Source organism: Salvelinus alpinus, chromosome 18 (assembly GCF_045679555.1).
Source record: "Salvelinus alpinus chromosome 18, SLU_Salpinus.1, whole genome shotgun sequence".
In the NCBI taxonomy this organism is placed as follows: domain Eukaryota; kingdom Metazoa; phylum Chordata; class Actinopteri; order Salmoniformes; family Salmonidae; genus Salvelinus; species Salvelinus alpinus.
The window spans coordinates 40,362,576-40,378,290 of NC_092103.1; the positions used below are offsets into that span (position 1 = coordinate 40,362,576).

The following is a 15,715-nucleotide window of genomic DNA, read 5'->3' on the forward strand; positions in this document are numbered from 1 at the left end:
GCTCCTGCCAGATGGTCAACTTCACAGCACTGACAGACAACAACAAGCAGTGGAGGCTGCTGAGGGAGGACGGCTCATAATAATGTCTGTAAAGGAGCGTATGGAATGACATCAAACACATGGAACCCATGTGTTTGATGTATTTGATACAATTCGACTAATTCCGCACCAGCCATTACCACAAGCCTGCCCTCCCCAATTAAGGTGCCACCAACTCCTGTGACAACAAGGCTTAACAGGGCATGTGATAAATAACCTACTAGTCAATAGATCTTTTCTCTGGGTTTCCAAGATATTACACAGAAGGTTATAGGCTTGTCATTGCTCTCAAGTAGCCGAATCAAAGTAGTAACTCTGTCATTGGTGTTATTTTAAATATGCCAGTGAGTGAATAGATCATTCATACAATCCACAAAACATCACAATATTGAAAAAAATATATAAATCTATTGATCTGTGTCTAATATGGGGTAGTACAGAACATGTACTGTAGGTGTAGTACTGTACAGTTGTGGGACACATTGACACTTTATTTTGTCAACAGTCAACCCTGTTCACTGCCTCAGGCTTGTCTTTTCCTGGCACCTCTGCTGTCTGTCTACTGTACTCTGACAATATGGTAATGAATCAATGCATGCATCTCACAGTATATGACCTTTGTATAGAAGCTGCCTGTATTTTGGGGGGTTTGTTAAAGTTGCATGGTGTTTATTTCTTATTATCATCATTTTTCTTTCTTTTCATTTTATTCTTTCTGCTTATATTTATATTTTGATGTATTTTCTGTAATTTACAGTGGGGAGAACAAGTATTTGATACACTGCCGATTTTGCAGGTTTTCCTACTTACAAAGCATGTAGAGGTCTGTAATTTTTATCATAGGTACACTTCAACTGTGAGAGACGGAATCTAAAACAAAAATCCAGAAAATCACATTGTATGATTTTTAAGTAATTAATTAGCATTTTATTGCATGACATAAGTATTTGATCACCTACCAACCAGTAAGAATTCCGGCTCTCACAGACCTGTTAGTTTTTCTTTAAGAAGCCCTCCTGCTCTCCACTCATTACCTGTATTAACTGCACCTGTTTGAACTCGTTACCTGTATAAAAGACACCTGTCCACACACTCAATCAAACATACTCCAACCTCTCCATGGCCAAGACCAGAGAGCTGTGTAAGGACATCAGGGATAAAATTGTAGACCTGCACAAGGCTGGGATGGGCTACAGGACAATAGGCAAGCAGCTTGGTAAGAAGGCAACAACTGTTGGCGCAATTATTAGAAAATGGAAGAAGTTCAAGATGACGGTCAATCACCCTCGGTCTGGGGCTCCATGCAAGATCTCACCTCGTGGGGCATCAATGATCATGAGGAATGTGAGGGATCAGCCCAGAACTACACGGCAGGACCTGGTCAATGACCTGAAGAGAGCTGGGACCACAGTCTCAAAGAAAACCATTAGTAACACACTACGCCATCATGGATTAAAATCCTGCAGCGCACGCAAGGTCCCCCTGCTCAAGCCAGCGCATGTCCAGGCCCGTCTGAAGTTTGCCAATGACCATCTGGATGATCCAGAGGAGGAATGGGAGAAGGTCATGTGGTCTGATGAGACAAAAATAGAGCTTTTTGGTCTAAACTCCACTCGCCGTGTTTGGAGGAAGAAGAAGGATGAGTACAACCCCAAGAACACCATCCCAACCGTGAAGCATGGAGGTGGAAACATCATTCTTTGGGGATGCCTTTCTGCAATGGGGACAGGACGACTGCACCGTATTGAGGGGAGGATGGATGGGGCCATGTATTGCGAGATCTTGGCCAACAACCTCCTTCCCTCAGTAAGAGCATTGAAGATGGGTCGTGGCTGGGTCTTCCAGCATGACAACGACCCAAAACACACAGCCAGGGCAACTAAGTAGTGGCTCCGTAAGAAGCATCTCAAGGTCCTGGAGTGGCCTAGCCAGTCTCCAGACCTGAACCCAATAGAAAATCTTTGGAGGGAGCTGAAAGTCCGTATTGCCCAGCGACAGCCCCGAAACCTGAAGGATCTGGAGAAGTTCTGTATGGAGGAGTGGGCCAAAATCCCTGCTGCAGTGTGTGCAAACCTGGTCAAGAACTACAGGAAACGTATGATCTCTGTAATTGCAAACAAAGGTTTCTGTACCAAATATTAAGTTCTGCTTTTCTGATGTATCAAATACTTATGTCATGCAATAAAATGCAAATTAATTACTTAAAAATCATACAATGTGATTTTCTGGATTTTTGTTTTAGATTCCGTCTCTCACAGTTGAAGTGTACCTATGATAAAAATTACAAACCTCTACATGCTTTGTAAGTAGGAAAACCTGCATAATCGGCAGTGTATCAAATACTTGTTCTCCCCACTGTATGTTATTCAGGTCTCATCTGTAAAAGACACATTGGTCTCAGTATGACTCCCTGATAAAATAAAGGTTAAATTAAAAAAAATTAAGATTACAATTATGACATAACATTCGATAACAAACAAAAGCTTGATTACAAAATTAAATTAAAAGATAAATGTATGAACAAATATATTTGATGATAGCATTTTATAAAGCAAATGCTGACAGACCTCTAAAAGGTTTTGGTTAGAGGGGCCAAGATGGACTTTGCAGACACCCTCTTTTGACTGAAACCAGTTGGAGGTGTGAGCACATTATTTGACACATGTAATGCAACTTACTTTCCTTTTACAGGCTGACCTTCACCTCTCCTTGTGATGCCTATCTCTCCAAAACAGATTCAAGGCATCAATCAATCAAATGCTATTTTGTCACATGCTTCGTAAACAACAGATTTAGACTAACAGTGAAATGCTTACTTATGGGTCCTTTTCCAACAATGCAGAGTAAAATATATATCTTTTTAAATAGAAATAGTGAAACAAGGAATAAATACACAGTGAATGAGTAAAAAATAACATGGATATATACGGGGTTTTCCAGTACCGAGTCGATGTGCCTTGCAGTTGCCATACCAAGCGGTGATGCAGTCAGTCAAGATGCTCTCAATGGTGCAGCTGTAGACCTTTTTGAGGATTTGAGGGACCGTGACAAATTTGATCAGCCTCCTCAGGGCGCTGTCGTGCCCTCTTCACAACTGTGTGGGTGTGTGTGGACCATGTTAATTCCTTAGTGATGTGGACACTGAGGAACTTGAAGCTTTCGACCTGCTCCACTACAGCCCAATCGATGTGGATGGGGGTGTGCTCGCCCCCTCCGTTTTCTGTAGGCTGCCTCATCGTCATTGGCGATCAGTCCTACCACCATTGTGTTGTCAGCAAACTTGGTGATGGTGTTGGAGTAATGCGTGGCCACGCAGTCTAGGATGAACAGGGATTACATTAGAGGATTAACCACACACCCCTGAGGGTCCTGAGCTTGGTGATGAGCTTGGAGGGGTGTTGAATTCTGAGCTGTAGTCAATGAACAGCATTCTTACATAGGTATTCCTTTTGTCCAGGTGTATGATGGCAGTGTGGAGTGCAATAGAGATTGCTACATCTGTGGATCTGTTGGGGCAGTATGCAAATTGGAGTGGGTCCAGAGTGTCTGGGATGATGGTGTTGATGTGAGCCATGACCAGCCTTTCAAAGCATTTCATGGCTATGGATGTGAGTGCAATGGGGCGATAGTCATTTTGGGCAGGTTACCTCAGCGTTCTTGGGCAGGGGAGACTATGGTGGTCTGCTTGAAACAAGTTGATATTACAGACCGGGTCAGGGATAGGTTGAAAATGTCAGTAAAGGCCTCCCGGGTGGCGCAGTGGTCTAGGGCACTGCATCGCAGTGCTAGCTGCGCCACCAGAGTCTCTGGGTTTGCGCCCAGGCTCTGTCGCAGCCGGCCGCGACCGGGAGGTCCATGGGGCGACGCACAATTGGGCTAGCGTCGTCCGGGTTAGGGAGGGTTTGGCCGGTAGGGATATCCTTGTTTCATCGCGCTCCAGCGACTCCTGTGGCGGGCCGGGCGCAGTGCGCGCTAACCAAGGGGGCCAGGTGCACGGTGTTTCCTCCGACACATTGGTGCGGCTGGCTTCCGGGTTGGAGGCGCGCTGTGTTAAGAAGCAGTGCGGCTTGGTTGGGTTGTGCTTCGGAGGACGCGTGGCTTTCGACCTTCGTCTCTCCCGAGCCCGTACGGGAGTTGTAGCGATGAGACAAGATAGTAATTACTAGCGATTGGATACCACGAAAATTGGGGAGAAAAGGGGAGAAAATTTAAAATTTAAAATTAAAATAAATTTAAAAAAATGTCAGTAAAGGCACTTCCCAGCTGGTCAGCGCATGCTCTGAATACGAGTCTTGGTATTCCATCTTGCCCTGCGGCCTTGCGAATGTTAACCTGTTTAAAGATCGTATTCGCATCAGCTCCGGAGAGCGAGATCACACAGTCGCCCGGAACAGCTCGTGCTCTTACGCATGGTTCAGTGTTGTTTGCCTCTAAGCGAGCATTCGAAGGCATTTATCTTGTCTGGCAGGCTTGCATCGATGGGCAGCTTGTGGCTGGGTGTCCCTTTGTAATCTGTGATAGTTTGCAAGCTTTGCCACGTGCGTCAGAGCCGGTGTAGTAGGATTCCATATTTGTCATGTATTGCCATTCTGCCTGTTTGATGCCTGTTTATGTTTAGACATGAACAAATCCACATATTTTCAGAAATGTATCATATCTGTAGTTACCTGATCATTTATGTATCCAATTTTCTTTTAAATGTATAATTTCAATAAATATCCTAACATGATATGTAATATTCACCCTCATATGTATGATAGAAAATAGGCTAAATCTGACTCATGAAATGTCCAACGCCCAGATAATTTTACCTTTTCAAGCACCGAAAATCATAGTGCTTCTTCACATGAAGGTGATATATCTGAGCATACATTTGCACCACATTCAGTAGTAGGCTATACAAGGCACAGAAAGGCAAGCATCGTCATATTTAATCCAAGTTGCTATTTCCAAAGCACATCTCTGCTATTTCTGTTTAAAATATGCAGCATAGGAAATCCAGAACTCCAATCACAACACATGTTTTCTGTAAAGATGCAAACGTAGGCCAATCTTTGCTAAAAAACATATTTTATTCACACCTTAAATCCCCCTGCTTGCCCTGTTTGTTATGGACGATGGATGCGATGGGTGTAGATTGGGTCATCAGCGGCGGTCCCTCACAGTCCAGACCCAATGTGGTGGTTGGGTTGGTCTGTGATCCACCCCAAACTGTAAATGCATAAATAATTAATAAAAATTGTGTCAATATTGCACAAAAATAATGTCATTTCACACATTACCACAAGGTAGCTACTCTACCTGCTTCATTCATAATGACAAAACTAACTGGAACAAGCTAACGTTAGCCAGCTAAGTTGCTAGTTACCTAGCTAGTTAAGTTAGCCAGTTAACTATCTAATATTAACTAGTAATACAAAATACGCCTAAACGCATTAAAACGTTAGCTGTCACCTTGACGCTTGATAGGGGGTTAAACAAAATTCCTGATGGGAAGGCAATTTTGTTATTAGTTAGCTAGCTATCCCTACTGGCTGCTGGCCAAATTAGCTAAAGTTTTTGATTCTGGTTATTAAGATAAATAAAACATCTCAAATTAGCTATTCACTTTAGCGTGAACGTCTTTGTGGTATTTTCTGAACAGCTTCTCACTTCTTTGTTTCCCCAGTCGTCATTTCGAGCACACACCGTTTACACACTCATTTGTGGTGCCAAAATGTACAAATTACAGTTTGAACTCCACAGCAGATGTGATTCTTGTTGCTAGGCTACCAGTTACTGTGGTTTTATCTTATGGTTTGAGCGTATTATAGCTAGTGTCTGAAAGAATGATACTGATTAAATATTTGTCAAATTATTGAGCATGTCCTCAAAATTCAAATAAGCATGAAAAAAAAGTGTCCTTAATAAGCATATCAAAATGCATATAATAATCCTGAAATGGTCCTCAGTCAAGAGCATGTGCATTGTATATGCTGAGAAAATATACTATGTAGGCCTACTGTCAGTATTTGTCAACATGAAAATAGCATGTCACATACTTCAAGATATTGAATGAGCCCATATCCGGCCATAGGAAATGTCCATGTGTGATATTCGGAGTAATCCCTATATCAAATGTTGAAAAGACACATACAGATTCAGAATTTGTCAGGATATGGTGCATATCCACAAAACTCAAAATATTCATTGGACATGGTCTATATTCTGTAGAATATCAAAAATGTGTCATGCAAAGATATCCCCTGATATGGAAACTTTTTAACCAGTGAATGTTATCGGATGATGCAGTCTGTGCTAGCGAAACAGTCCTGTAGCTTATCATCCACTTTATTGGACCACTTTAGAATTTAGCGTGTCACTGGTACTTCCTGTTTGAGGTTTTGCTTGTAAGCAGGAAGCAGAAGGATAGAGTTATGGTTTGATTTGCCAAAGGGAGGATGAGGGAGGGCCTTGTATGCACTTCTGTGTGTGGAGTAAAGGCAGGGTTGGTTAGGTTACTTTCTAAATGTAATCAGTTACAAGTTACCTGTCCAAAATTGTAATCAGTAATGTAACTTTTGGATTACCCAAACTCAGTAACGTAATATGATTACATTCCGTTACTTTTAGATTACTTTCCCCTTAAAACTTCTCTAGGGTACGTGAGACGGTAGCGTCCCACCTCTTCAACAGCCAGTGAAACTGCAGGGCGCCAAATTCAAATACAGAAATACTCATTATAAAAATTCAGAAAACAAAACATATTTTACATAGGTTTAAAGATTAACTTCTTGTGAATCCAACCACTGTGTCAGATTTTAAAAATGCTTTACGGCGAAAGCATACCTTACGATTATTTGAGAACATAGCCCAGCAGACAAATCATTACAAACAGTAACCAGCCAAGTAGAAGAGTTACTCAAGTCAGAAATAGAGATAAAATGAGTCCCTTACCTTTGATGATCTTCATATGGTTGCACTCAGCAGACATTCATTTACTCAATAAATGTTCCTTTTGTTCGATAAAGTCTATTTATATCCAAAAACCTCAGTTTTGTTTGGGCGTTTTCTTCAGTAATCCACAGGCTCAAACGCAGTCAAAACAGGCAGACAAAAAATCCAAATTGTATCTGTAAAGTTCATAGAAACATGTCAAAAGATGTTTATATTCAATCCTCAGGTTGTTTTTAGCCTAAATAATCGATAATATTTAAACCGGACAATAACGTTGTCAATATAAAAGGTAAACAAGAAAGTTACTCTCTCGGTCGCGTGCATGAAAAAGCTCTGTGACACTTTAGGGTCCACTCATTCTGACTGCTCTTACGTCCTCATTTTTCAGAATACAAGCCTGAAACAATTTCTAAAGACTGTTGACATCTAGTGGAAGGCATAGGAACTGCAATTTGAGTCCTATTTTGGATAAAAAAACTACTTCCTGAATGGATTTTTCTCAGGTTTTCCCCTGCCAAATCAGTTATGTTATACTCACAGACACTATTTTAACGGTTTTGGAAACTTTAGAGTGTTTTCTATCCAAATCTACCACTTATATGCATATCATATCTTCTCGGCCCGAGTAGCAGGCAGTTTAATTTGGGCATGCTTTTCATCCAAAATTCCGAATGCTGCCCCCTACCCTAGAGAAGTTTTAAGAGGCATTAGAAGAAGACAAAAATGTATGTTACCAATTGAATGACATCTATTGCAGGAAAATCAACGTTAAAGTTTACATAGCTGGCCATATATGGATGTTACATTTTACTTTATGGGTTGGTTATGTAGGCTTCTTCTAACCCATCGCTTTCTACTACATATAATAATAAGATTAAATTATATCTTTACATTAAAAACCAAAGTCTATCAGAATTCCAGTCATTCCAATAAATGTTATAACCCTTGATCTTCAAGAATAGGACTTGGAAATATGGAAGTATAGATTAGCCAAATTGTTTTACCTGTGTCACGCCCTGATCTGTTTCACCTGTTCCTGTGATTGTCTCCACCCCCTCCAGGTGTCGCTTATTTTCCCCAGTGTATTTATCCCTGTGTTTCCTGTCTCTCTGAGCCAGTTTGTCTTGTATGTTAGTCAAGTTAACAAGTGTGGTTTTCCCCATTCTCATTTTGATAGTCTTCCTGGTTTTGACCCCTGCCTGACTCCGGACTACTTTCCCGCCTGCCTGATCATCTTGCCTGCCCTGACCTTGATTCTGCCTGCCCTTTGGTACCTTTTGGACTCTGAACTGGTTATGACCCTTTTGCCTGTCCAGGACCAATCTCTTTCCTTACCCTATTGGATTAATAAATATTGTAAGACTCCAACCATCTGCCTCCTGGGTCTTGCCTTGTTTCATGATAACCTGAGCATAACCCCAAAACTGAGGACTTATTGCCAACTCTAATCTGTTGTTTATGATTTTGTTGTCATGGAGGACTGATAGGGCTCATTGATTCAAGTTGAAAAATAAATGCTGCACTCATGGAATGGTGTGCTTTGAGCACTATTGAAAAGTGCTATTTACATGTGAAAAATGAATACCATATGCTGCATTTTCTATAGGCCTATCGTTTACCTTTTTGTTGGTGACACTTTTATATCTTGATAATATGCAGCTGTTTAAATTGAAAATCCAGATGAAACTATAATAAAACGGTCGCCCCGCCTCTGTTTTTGTAAGAAGCTGAGGGATGGGCCTGTAAAAATGCAACCACTCTCAGATTAATAGACAGAGCTATGGATGCAAGGACTGACCATCCATTATATCAAAATGTATGTTTTAACCGTGTTTTGAGGCTATACAGTGTTCGTTTATATTTACAAACATTGGAGGAAGACAAGTTCATATTGGGTTCTCATGGAGTGTGACAGTTAAACTAAGGTCATGAGGCATTTATAAACTATATTCTCCAACAATAAATGGATTTATATATAATTTACAGGTCCAAAAATTGATGTAGCAACTACAGATGGCCCCTTTATGTCTATCAAAAGTGTGTGAGTTTGAGCATGTGTCCATTGGGCCTATGGATTAAAAATAATTATCACCAGGAATTTGATTGAACAATAAAATACCCACTTTTATTCCATAGGCTGGGATCCGCACTATGCAGCAGTTGCAAGAGTGCATTTTTCACTGGCTGTCCGCTAGTTTAAAAAACAATGATTGACAGGTAGTTTAAACTTCTTGAATTCAACCATTATTGTGTTCAAATACATATTTAGATTTGTGAACAGCCATCCACAACAACCAAAATCCGTGAGGCTCACATCAATGCGCTATGTAGATATCAATAATAAGTGATATCCACATCGCCGTAGACTACACCCCTGCTGTCATCCTTACCTCCAAGCGTTTATTAAAGTTTGATAATCTTTGGATGCCAACAGCAGCCGCACCATTGGAAGACATAGCTTGGACTGTAGCCTACAAAAGCCTATTCCTGCTCTTTTCCCACGATCCATCAAACACGTGGTGTGTCATAATAGTGGTGTCTGACTTGTGGTCAGACTCGCTCAGGTGGAACAAACTTAAACTTGCGCCTTTTTTCAATGCTGATTTGAATGTCGTTGAGAAAACAGAGAAGTGTCAAAGATTTTTTTCGCAAACATCCTGCAACGCCTGCTCCCACTCCCTCTCCCTGGCGCTCGAAGACGCCAGGCTCCCCAGCATTACCCACTCCTGCCACCATCAGTACGCACACCTGCCTTTCCCCGTCACGCGCATCAGCGTATTATTGGACTCACTTGGACTCAATCACCTGTTTATTATCTCCCCTATATTTGTCAGTTCCCCATCTCTGTTCCCCGCGGCTGCATTGAATGTCGAATGTCGTTGTGTTGCCCGTGTGCCGACGCTGCGCCGGTCTTGTTTCATGTCTGTTCCTTATTAAATGTTAAACTCCCCGTACCTGCTTCTCGTCTCCGGCGTCGGTCCTTACAGAATGCAGCTGTTACCAAATGAAGCATCGGGGAGTGCTGGCTTTCCGGTTGGTGGTGACTTCGGGTCCGGGGGCCGCCACCGATGGAACCGGGGGTGCCTAAACCAGCTAGTCAGGCTGTCAAGCCCTAGCTGGCTCGAAAGGTTTCTTGCCCCGGTTGGCTCGGAGGCGCCCATCCCATGTCAGGCCTCAGCCGGATCATCAGGTTTTTACGCCCGGCCGGCTCATCAGGCTGCTACGCCTCCTCCGGATCATCGGACTCCCACGCCTCAGCGGGATTGACAGGCCTTCATGCCTCAGCCGGATCGTCGGGTACCTATGCCTCAGCCGGCTCGCCAGGCTCTCACACCTCTGCCGGTTCGTTGGGACTTCACGTTGGGACTTCACGCCCAGCCGGTTTGTCCACTCTTGCCACCATCAGTAGGCACACCTGCCTTTCCCCGTCATGCCCATCAGTGTATTATTGGACTCACTTGGACTCAATCACCTGTTTATTATCTCCCCTATATTTGTCAGTTCCCCATCTCTGTTCCCCGCGGCTGCATTGAATGTCGAATGTCGTTGTGTTGCCCGTGTGCTGACGCTGCGCCGGTCTTGTTTCATGCCTGTTCCTTATTAAATGTTGACCCCCCGTACCTGCTTCTCGTCTCCGGCGTCGGTCCTTACACATCCTTTCAGAATTTAAATGTAATCCTCAAAGTAATCATCTAGTTTTTCAAAAGTATCTGCAATCAGATTGCAATATTTTTGCTGGTAACGTAACGCATTAGTTACTGTTTTTTTTGGTAATCCCTTTAATGTAACTGATTACATGTAATCCGTTACTCCCCAACCCGTAGTAAAGGTGATCTAGAGTTGTGTTGCCTCTAGTTTCACAGGTGACATGCTGGTAAAAATGGGGTGAAATGGTTTTCAGTTTCCCATTAAAATCATCAGCCACAAAAAAAGATGCCTCATAGACTGATCTCTCTGCTACCACATGGCAGGCGGTACTGGAGCACCAAGTCTACATTGATGATGGCTCCGACAGAGATGGTCACCTCGCTTCGAGTTCTTAGGAAACTATGCAGTATTTAGTTTTTGTATGTATTATTTCTTACATTGGTACCCCAGGAAATCTTAAGTCTTATTACATACTGCCGGGAAGAACTATTGGATGTAAGAGCAACGTCAACTTACCAACATTACGACCAGGAATACGACTTTCCCGAAGAGGATCCTGTGTTCGGACCACCACCCAGGACATGGATCTAATTCCAGTAGTCGACCCAAAACAACGGCGCCACAGAAGGGGCAAACGAAGCGGCCACCTGGTCAGGCTCCGTAGATGTGCACATCGCCCACCACTCCCGAGTACACTACTAGCCAATGTCCAGTCTCTTGACAACAAGGTAAATTAAATTCGAGCAAGGGTCTGTTTCACGGAAACATGGCTCTCTCGGGATATGTTGTCCGAATCGGTTCAGCCACCAGGCTTCTCCATGCATCGCGGGTGTATGCTTCATGATTAACGACTGGTGTAATCATAATAACATACAGGAACTCAAGTCCTTCTGCTCACCTGACCTAGAATTCCTTTCAATCAAATGCCAGCCATTTTACCTACAGTACCAAGAGAATTCTCGTCAGTTATAGTCACAGCTGTGTACATTCCCCCTTAAGCAGACACCAAGACGGCCATCAAAGAACTTCACTGGACTATATGCAAACTGGAAACCATATATCCTGAGGCTGCATTTATTGTAGCTGGGAATTTTAACAAAGCAAATCTGAGAACAAGGCTACCTAAATTCTACCAACATATTGATTGCGCTACGCTCATTGGCAATACCCTCGACCACTGCTACTCTAACTTCCGCAATGCATACAAAGCCCTCCCCTAGGCAAATCTGACCACGACACCATCTTGCTCCTACCGTCTTATCAGCAGAAACTCAAACAAGATGTACCAGTGACGAGAACCATTCAACGCTGGTCCGACCAATCGGAAGCCACGCTTCAAGATTGTTTTGATCATACGGACTGGAATATGTTCCGGTCAGCCTCAGAGAACACTATCTACCTATTTGCTGACTTGGTGAGTACGTTTATAAAGAAGTGCATTGGAGATGTTGTACTCACTGTGACTATTAAAACCTACCCTAACCAGAAACCGTGGATGGATGGCGGAATTCTGAAAGTGCGATCCACCGCATTTAACCATGGAAAGAGGTCTGGGAATATAACTAATATAAACAGTGGTTATTCCCTCCGTAAGGCAATCAAACAAGTGAAATGCCAGTACAGGGACAAGGTGGAGTCGCAATTCAACGGCTCAGACACGAGACATATGTGGCAGGGTCTACAGGAAATCACGGACAACAAAAAGAAAACCAGCCACGTCACGGACACCAACGTCACGCTTCCAAACAAACAAAACACCTTCTTTGCCCGCTTTGGGGATAATACAGTGCCACCGCCATGGCCCGCTAACAAGGACTGCGCCCCCCCCCCCCTCTCCTTCTCCGTGGCTGACGTAAGTAAAACATTTAACCGTGTTAACCCTCGCAAGGCTGCTGGCCCAGACGGCATCCCTAGCTGCGTCCTCAGAGCATGCGCAGACCAGCTGGCTGGTGTGTTTACGGACATATTCAATCGCTCCCTATCCCAGTCTGTTGTCCCCACATGCTTCAAGATGGCTACCATTGTTCCTGTACCCAAGAAGGCAAAGATAACTGGACTAAATGACTACCACCCCGTAGCACTCACTTCGGTCATCATGAAGTGCTTTGAGAGACTAGTCAAGGATCATATCACCTCCACCTTACTGGCCACCCTAGACCCACTTCCGTTTGCAAACCGCCCCAACAGGTCCACAGACGACGCAATTGCCATCACACTGCACACTGCCCTATCCCATCTGGACAAAAGGATTACCTATGTAAGAATGCTGTTCATTGACTACAGCTCAGCATTCAACACCATAGTACCCTCCAAGCTCATCATCAAGCTGGAGGCCCTGGGTCTCAACCCCGCCATGTGCAGTTGGGTCCTGGACTTTCTGACGGGCCGCCCCCAGGTGGTGAAGGTAGAAAACAACCTCTCCACTTCACTGACCCTCAACACTGGGGCCCCACAAGGGTGCATGCTCAGCCCCCTCCTGTACTTCCTGTTCACCCACAACTGCATGGCCATGCACGCCTCCAACTCAATCATCAAGTTTGCAGACGACATTACAGTAGTGGGCTTGATTACCAACAACGACGAGACAGCCTACAGGGAGGAGGTGAGGGCACTCAGACTGTGGTGTCAGGAAAACAATCTCTCACTCAACATCAACAAAACAAAGGAGATGATCGTGGACTTCAGGAAACAGCAGAGGGATCACCCCCCTATCCACATTGAAGGGACAGCAGTGGAGAAGGTGGAAAGTTTTAAGTTCCTCGGCGTACACATCACAGACAAACTGAAATGGTCTATCCACACAGACAGTGTGGGGAAGAAGGCGCAATAGCGCCTGTTCAACCTTAGGAGGCTGAAGAAATTTGGCTTGTCACTTAAAACCCCGACAAACTTTTACAGATGCACAATCGAGAGCATCCTGTCGGGCTGGTACAGCCTGGTACGGCAACTGCAACACCCTCAACTGCGAGGCTCTCCAGAGGGTAGTGCAGTCTGCACAACGCATCACCGGGGGCAAAGTACCTGCCCTCCATGACACCTACAGCACCCAACGTCAGAGGACGGCCAAAAAGATCATCATGGACATCAACCACCCGAGCCACTGCCTGTTCACATCGCTACCATCCAGAAGGCGAGGTCAGTACAGATGCATCAAAGCTCGGACGAGAGACTGAAAAACAGCTTCTATCTCAAGGCCATCAGACTGCTAAACAGCAATCACTAACTCAGAGAGGCTGCTGCCTACGTTGAGACCCAGTCACTGGCCACTATAATAAATGGATCACTAGTCACTTTATACACTGCACTCGAAATAATGCCCCTTTAATAATGTTTACATATCTTACATTACTCATATCACATGTATATATTGTATTTTATACCATCTATTGCACCTTGCCTATGCCACTCAGCCATCGCTCATCCATATACTTAAATGTACATATTCTCATTCACCCCTTTAGATTTGTGGGTATTAGGTAGTTGTTTGGGAATTGTTAGATTACTTGTTAGATATTACTGCACTGTCGGAACTAGAAGCACAAGCATTTCGCTACACTTGCATTAACATCTGCTAACCATGTGTATGTGACAAATAAAATTTGATCTGATTTGACTGTAGGTCCAAGAGGCTCCTTAACAGCTTCTACCCCCAAGCCATAAGACTGCTGAACAGTTCATCAAATGGCTACCCGGATTATTTGCATTAACCTCCCCCCTTCGTTTATATTTACAAACATTGGAGGAAGACAAGTTCATATTGGGTTCTCATGGAGTGTGACAGTTAAACTAAGGTCATGAGGCATTTATAAACTATATTCTCCAACAATAAATGGATTTATATATAAGCTGCTGCTACTCGTTGTTTATTATCTATGCATAGTCACCTTACTCCTACCTACATGTACATATTACCTCAATTACCTCGACTGACCTGTACCCCCGCACATTAACTTGGTACTGATACCCCCTGTATATAGTAGTTATTGTTATTTTATTGTGTTACTTTTTATACTTAAGTTTATTTAGTAAATATTTTCTTAACTCTTATTTTTCTTGAAGCTGCATTATTGGTTTAAGGGCTTGTAAGTAAGCATTTCTACACCTGTTGTATTCGGCACATTTTAAAAATACAATTTGATTTGAATGTGAATTGTCTTGTTTGCTTACGGCCCTATGCAGCTCGTTGAGTCATCGGTTTGTGGTGGTAAATAGAAATCTACAAAACATATAGATTAAAACTATTTTGGTAAATAGTTTGGTCTGCAGCTTATCATGAGGTATTCTAACTCAGATGAGCAAAAACTAAAGATCGAAACACCAGCTGTTGTTAACAAAGAGACACACCCCTCCTCCCTTTATCTTATCGTATGCTGTCCGGTCTTGACAGTGCATAGAAAAACCAGCGAGTTATATATCCATGTCCTCGTTCACTCCCGACTCTGATAAATATAGGATATTACAGTTTTTCAGGTCCTTTTGATAGGATAGTCTGAGCTCATCCAGTCTGTTCTCCAGTGACTGCACGTTGGTCAATAGAACAGAGGGTATCCAGTTTGTTTTCCAGTGACTGAACGTTGGCCAATAGAACAGAGGGCAATGACGGTCTATTTGCTCGCAGACGTAGTCTTGTCAGGTTGCTGCCTCACCTGTCTCTCTTTCACCCCCACTTCCTCTTTCAAGTCCCTGGATTCGGGCCTAGTCCGGAGTAAGCAGAACGTCCAGAGCTGCCTACTCGTTGAAGTAGACATTTTCTTCTAAATCGAGGTTAGTGATCGCTGTTCTGATGTCCAGAAGCCGTTTTAGATCGATGGCAGAGACATTATGTATATCTTTTTTTTAGATAACTGTAAAAAAAAAAACACAAAATAGCAGAATTGGTCAGGAGCCCATAAAACAGCTTCTATCCACTGTAGCTGCCGTCTTACATTTTACTGACAATTAGGCCTACCTCTATAATGACAATTCGGCCTACCTCTATTTGTTTTCAGATCCAAGAGGACCAAACAGTAGATTAGTAATGATTATACTTTTGATTAATAACATCAATTCAAGTAGTGATCCTGATTAATACATTATGTAATTGCACATTGAG

The 15,715-nt window shown here is 43.2% G+C and overlaps 1 long non-coding RNA gene across 2 annotated transcripts in view; it reads left to right on the forward strand.

Moving 5' to 3' along the window:
* LOC139544583 (uncharacterized) overlaps positions 1-8,343 on the forward strand; it is a 27,116-nt gene extending 18,773 nt beyond the window's left edge. For both annotated transcript variants that reach the window (XR_011668891.1, XR_011668890.1), the window contains one exon: positions 8,153-8,343. This is a non-coding gene — a long non-coding RNA (uncharacterized lncRNA). The remainder of the gene's footprint in view (positions 1-8,152) is intronic.
* Positions 8,344-15,715: the final 7,372 nt, after the last annotated feature.